At 32.3% G+C, this 7,166-nt stretch overlaps 1 non-coding gene across 1 annotated transcript; it reads right to left on the bottom strand.

Moving 5' to 3' along the window:
- Positions 1-398: 398 nt before the first annotated feature.
- TRNAH-GUG (transfer RNA histidin (anticodon GUG)) lies at positions 399-470 on the bottom strand. Its single transcript has one exon. It is a non-coding gene; the product is annotated as a tRNA-His (tRNA).
- Between the last annotated feature and the right edge of the window lie 6,696 nt (positions 471-7,166).

Here is a 7,166-nt window from a genome sequence, read left to right as displayed (position 1 = left end):
TAATAAACACTCCAATTGATATTGTTATAGTACATATACCGTAAATATCATTAATACTAACCTTTTTCATTTTTCACCCTTTTCTCAAAATAAAATTGACTATAGTGCAATCATTAAAATCATTACACATATGGGAAATTAAGGTGCTCTCCTCAACCCCAAAAAAAAATGATTAAAGGTTGGAGTACGAGGGAGTGGAGTAGACAAAGTGAGTTTGAACTATAGTTTATTTGTTGTGAGCATCTAATAATTAACATTATTAACATATTGTGTGGCTGTGATGGAGTATTTAGTCTGTCAGATTATCTCAAGAGTTTCAGAAAATAAAAGGAACTACCAGGTTGATGATGTTACAGAGCAGATGATAAATTAACACAAAAACCATCTCGAACAACAATTGTGGCTGCTGGGATTCGAGCCCAGGTCTCCACGGCCACAACGTGGAATTCTCACCACTAAACTACAGCCACAGCTGATATTGACAATTCAAAGATACTAATAAGATCTTTTGCACTACATTAACCTTTCTATTAGATCACATTGTAATATATTTTATATTACATTAACCTTTTTATTAGATCACATTGTAATATATTTTATATTACATTAATCTTATAGATCACATAGACCAGCTAGATGCTCATTATTTTTCCCTACACCAACATACATTAAATATATCATTAGAGTAACTAATTATGGATGAAGACTGTCTTGTCTCTTTTTAAATATAGAGACCAAATCCAAGGACAGTATAAAATATATTAAATACCTTAAAATAATTATCATTAAAAACAAAATTTTCCATTATATTTAACAAATTATAAAGACATAAAAATATTGCATCAATATTACTCATTAATAATTCATGATATGTTGATAGATAGGCTGTTCTAGCTAGGAGTTCTACACATCTAATGATATTATCTCAACATGAGTCCTCCACACCTCATGATATCATCTCAATCCTACTTTAAAGACCAAAAGATAGCACACAGGTCCTTTCACACCCACGCCTCCACACACATTCCTTATTGTTATAAACAAGAATTGATAATCTTTCTTGGTCAGTATCCTCATTGAATGGCAAATCCACATCATTTCTTCTTACTCTACTAACCATGGCGATATTCCATGTACTCTCATCATCTCTCCCTGTAATTGGGATGGCATACACCCTTTCATCTACTGCAGCAGCTGCTTCTAAGATGAGTTCTGTAATTCCAATAAACCAAGATTAGTAAAAGATTTAAAACACCATTAATAATAAAAATACCCACTTTCTTTTCCTAGGAAAAAAAAATTACTTAATGAATTATTGGTTAACTTTTAGCTTTGCTTGTGAACATTCACATATAGTAGGAAATCAAATATTTTTATAGGTGATAATGCATCCAATAGAGATTCAAACTTTCAGACATTTAATGGAAGAAATTTCCTGATTACTCTTACCATACAATTATTTGTTAACTTACTAATGGCATGAAATGCAGAACTCATTGTTTGAAATGAAGCTATAAGGACTTTTCCTGGTGGAAGCATTGAGAAGAGCATATTGCTAGCCTCTGACCCAAGCACATAACCATTCACAACTGCTCTAGATGTAAGCATTCCGTTCAGGAAATTTTCTCTCATCCTTTCTACCATTTTTGAAAGCTCCATTGCCCTGAAAAATAAAAATTCCACCTGTGAGCATATAATGTAGAAGAAAATCATGGTTATTAAAGAAAAGACCAACTGAGCATATACATGAAAGAAAAAACAAGTGCAATTATATGCATACACTGTTATATTCACCTGTGAAAACTTTTTTTTTTAACTTACCTGTCAATCTTTTCTCTTAAAGAGCCAGTTAATTCTGCTCCCTCTTTCTTTCCTATTGCCATATGTTTTCCTGTCACCTTGGTCCTTTTTATAATAAAGCCTTTCGCCTTGGCTTTTTTCCTAATGGCCTTTCCAGCCCTTTGAACCCTAAACAAGAATATGCGACTACAAAGGAACATTCCCTGTATAATTTCTCCTGAACCAGCAGCAACAGCAGAAGCCAAAATAAAATTATATCTATTCACACAGGGACCTAATCTTGTCCAATACTCTTCTACATCATCCATGGATTTAGGGTTGAAACAAAGACATCTAAAACCATACCCATCAGATTTGGGCCCAGATAAACACCCATGATTTCCAAGACATTTCTGCAACAATTTTAATTCTTCTTCTCTTTCATCTCCTCCTGTCAATGTAACACCATAATTCAAAATCTCAAACTGAGGACTCCCATTGCCTTCTTCACCTGAGGGAACAAGAACAAAGAATAAATAGTTCAGAGAGTTCAATTTAATGATGGGACCATCTTTAGTAATAGGCCAACTTAAGTCATTTCCAACTTTAGCAAAGACAGCTATCCCTGTACTTAGCTGAGATAGTCTAACTATAGAAAGCTCTCCTCTAGCTAAGCTCACATTTCCCTTTAGATCTAGCATACGGACATTTGCCCCACTAATTTTAACAAGCGTTTCTTGAATAGCAGGATCACTGTCATCCTCTAAAAAACTTAATGGGTGCTCCTTCTCATCTTTAGAATAATGTTTATTACTCTCTTGCATCAATTCTTTCTGTGAGATTGGCAAACTGGTAACGTTACTATGTAAGTTGAGTGGTGGAGGAGAACCATTTTTGCATGTACATCCATTGTTGCTTCTTCTGAATCGCAGATTAGACGAATTTCTTCTCCCACCATCCATGCTGAATCTTTTGGTATGTCCCAATGTTGCAACTTTTAACTTTCTTATATGAATGTTTATGAATACATTCATCTTCTACGTCGGTTTCATAATTGGACGGGAATCATTTTTAAATTTGTACACTTATATTACTTTTTAGGGTATGAAATTAATACATTTATCAGCTTAGTAAAATTACAACTTTAAATAAAATAAAGGAGTTTTAAAAATGCAATATATTATAAAGGATATTGTATATAGATAAAATAAATAAATTGGTTTAATTATTGTATATGCTAATTATAATGTTTAATTTTTATATATTTATATGTATTATTTTATATATATTTCATTTTAATAATATAAATTATAAAAAATATTTTTAATATCCCTATAAATATTCTAAAATACATATATTTAAAATAATGTACTTTGGAATTATTTTATTTTATTATATTGTTTATTTTATTTTGAAGGTTTATTTTTAAAAAGTCACTATTCATTATTTATATTAATTAAGAATCCGAAAAAGATACAAAAAGTTTTTAAAACATCAACAAGTTATTACTATAGTCCAAAAGATTAAAAACTAAGGAGGTTTACCACTAACCTCCTCTAAAAATCAAGGGAATCCATGGAATCTACAAAACACGAACTCTTAATGAAAAATGGATCAAAATGATCAAACCAAATCATTTTCATTCAATAAAAAATTATGAAGATTGAGAAAAAGACAAGGAATCCCACAGTATAAAAATTTCAGATAAGTTTTCCTATCATGTCATTCTTGTTGTGCATTCCATATAGACCTACTCAACCCTACTATAATGAAAATTGTAAGAACATGCATGACAACAATTGTGTTTAATTATTACTCAATACCATCTTATATTTAATTTTGAAACAATGTTACCTTTCACTACTAAACCTTTGCTCGAATGTTTCTAAAATCATTGCATATTTCCGTATTCTACTTATTTCCATTCTTTATTCAATGTTCCCTCCTTACAAATACTAGATACCTAACGCCTAAGAATGTGCCCTTCTTGTGTGACTTCTTATTTTTTCTTCTTATACTTAAATAGTTTTTTAGCACGGATTCCTAAATCTTTGCATATTTCCCTATTCTACTTCTTTCCTTTCTCTACTGCACGTTCCCTCCTTATTTAAGAAAATATACCTAAGGCCTAAGAATGTGCCCTTCTTGTGTGACTTTATTTTTTTCTTGTGCTAAATTAGTTTTATAGCATGGATTATTTTCTCTTTAAACATGTTCCTTATTTATCTTGTGTACCATCATAAATTGTATGGCTATACAATTGCGCCTCACCTATGCCTCACTTTTGTGTTCTAGCCTCTCGTGCCCTAGCTCTACCTTGATTTTGCTCATAGAAACCCAAAATTAGCACATTTAGCACCTTTGTGGGTCTCTATCCAAATTCCAATCCTGATTGGAAGGACCAGGATGCCCTAGGCACCATGGTCATTCCAAAAGAGGCCCAAATTTGGACCCTATAATGGTCATATTTTGGAGGCAGGAAAACTTACTCTGTGTTGGACTGCTTCAAAATTTCAAAAACATTTAGTGTCATTAGGTGCAAAAGAAAGCCTAACCTCCTCATTTTGATATCTCTCATATATCTCTAAATTTAGAAATTCAATCCATATCAATCAAATTCAAGTGAGCACACAATCAAGCATCATCAAGGTGGTGAAGGAGAGGTCAAGTTTAGATTTCAAGCATTCATGACGACATCTATGATCAAGAAATTATGCAGACATCTATGACATCTTTAACCTTTGCATGAAGATGTCAAGGCAAGATTCATCAAGGTATCAAGTTCTAATTCAAGCATTTCAATTCAGATCTAGCCTTACCCTCAAAAGGTAATCTTTCCAATTCAGTCAAATTCATTACAAGTACAATTTAAATTTAATTCAAGGGTTAATTCCAAAATCGAGGTTTGACCTAAGCAAACCCTGATCAACAACACCATTTTGATTCTTTTTATGTATAGGCGACAAATCCAAAAGCTATGAATGAAGAATCTAGTAGAGAATATGATGAAGATTATGTCTAACTTTTGCAAGAGAAAAAAGTGGGGGATCGGGTAGCTTCAGACATCTTGGTCCCACAAATTTTTGATGAACTTTTGGGATAATATTTTGAGTGACATTCTGATTCTAAAAGTATCTTGTTTATTTGCATTTGATTGTTAGAGGATTGGGTCACTACAAGCATCGTGGTCATGTACTTTTGAGACAAATTTTCTAACACAAGTGCCTCTTTGTCCCTTCTTCTCAAATCTAGCTCTATGTTTGCATACCGCATATGTAGCTTGTTTTTCGTGTTGTCTTATGTCAATTTTCTATCATTTGCACTTGATCTAGCATTTGAACTCAATAATATGCATTCAACCTCAATTTTCAAAAAAAGGGGTGGTGAATTCTGATTTGCATTCAATATATTTCATACTTGAAAAGGAGATTGGATCAATCAAATTCATTGCACCACTCAATGTAATGTTTTATGTGAAATAGAGGATTCCTTATTTACATAGCTAAATTTGTGAAACCCTATTTTTCACCATTACATTTTGGTGAACCTGACATAGTTCTTTCTTTACTTTTGATTTTCATTTTCATATATGATTTATATGCATTTAATCAATTCATATTTATAAGTATACATATTTTGAGGTTCAATGCACAAAAATCCTATATATTTTATTAAAAATTGACTTATGGGCTGCATAATTTATGGTTTACTTGATCACATCTAATTTACATTGCATATTATTTTTACATTTAGAATAATCTATTTGCTTAATTCATTGTTCAATCAATCATTTTATAAATAAATTACATTTATTAATCTATCTCTCCAATTTTTTCCTTCTTTGTGCATGATTTTTACTATCCTTTCACCTACATCTAACATCTTGGTGAGAAGAAGTTGTAGACTTAGGGCTTAAATACTAAGGGGTATGAGACTATGTTGAATAACCTATTCCATGGGAACTTGGGTGAATCCTCAATCCCTACACAAGACATACCTAACATTATGGAGAATAGTTCCTATTGCAATTCTCAAGATGAGCATGACTCATTAATTAGAGTTACCATTGACCAATTGGGTAAGCTTGACCATGAGATGGATAAGCTTCAACAATGGATGGGTCAAGAAAACTTGAATAGTGAGGCAATCCCCTTGATTGAAGGCTTGAGGAAAATGGTTCAAAGTGATGAAATTGGTGTGGAAGTGTTGCATGGCATTTCTCATATCGATAATACCAATTTTATGCCAATAAAAAGTTGTGTCAAAGCTCTTGGTTACTGTAATCCTAAAACTCAAGTTGAGAATTCTATTCTTATGCCTACATCCTTGCCTGATGTCTCTACATATACATCTTATATCATGACTACATCTACACAAAATGATAATCCTACACATATTAGGCATGGGTAAACTCCTATTAATCAATACTCATGCATACATCCTTATGTTAGCCTTCCATTTGATTCCCAACCATCTCCTTTGCCAATATATCATAATGTTCCACCTCCTTATTCTCAAACTCCACCTACCTAAGTTACAATATTACACCTCCATCTCAACCCAACATGTCAAAATTCAACACATCCACTAAAGCCACTATCAATAACCTAGATCAAAGTGTGTCATCCTTACAATGATAATTGAATTCTTTAGCCAAATCGAAGTTAAATTTCCCCACATATGATGAAGCTATCCCAATATTCGATGATGTGGTTCATGCAGTTGCTCCTAAGAATGTGGAAATTTCCCAATTGTAGCTATTTAATGGGAAATATGACCCCTTGACTCGTGAAAACATTTCAAACCTTATGTGGTGATCTCTCTCACAATCATAGGCTCATGGCAAAAATATTTGCCCGCACTTTGAGGGATAAAGCTTTGCAATGGTATTTCTCTTTGCCTCCTTATTCTATCACTTTTTTTCAATAAATTTTTAATGCATTCATACAACATTTTCAAAATAACATTGGTCCTAAAATTACTTTGACTAATTTGATTCATTGTAAGAAAGGAGTTAAAGAAAATGTGACTGATTTCATTGGTAGATATAAACATTTACATTCACAAATTTCTTATCACGTGTTTGATGGTGATGTTGAAATAATTTTCATTACTAATATGCAAAGGATCTTAGAGATAAGCTTCTATTTTATGAGTTTTCATCTTTCACACAATTGTGTGCAATGCTTCATAACTATTGAATCTTCAAGTGAGATAGTTTGAATCCTCTTCTTCAATGGATCTAGTTGATAAGATTGAGAGCACTCAACAACCATTCCAAAAGTTCCAGAAATTAAAAAAAGGCTTTATGAAGATTAATGAGAACTCCTCCAATCACATTAATATACAAGTGGTAGCCACAATAACAAGTGTGGACCCTTTATCAT

The sequence above is a fragment of the Cryptomeria japonica genome, chromosome 5 (genome assembly GCF_030272615.1).
Source record: "Cryptomeria japonica chromosome 5, Sugi_1.0, whole genome shotgun sequence".
Lineage (NCBI taxonomy): Eukaryota > Viridiplantae > Streptophyta > Pinopsida > Cupressales > Cupressaceae > Cryptomeria > Cryptomeria japonica.
Note: the sequence above shows the minus strand (reverse complement) of the source record. Positions and strands in the feature narration are given on the sequence as shown.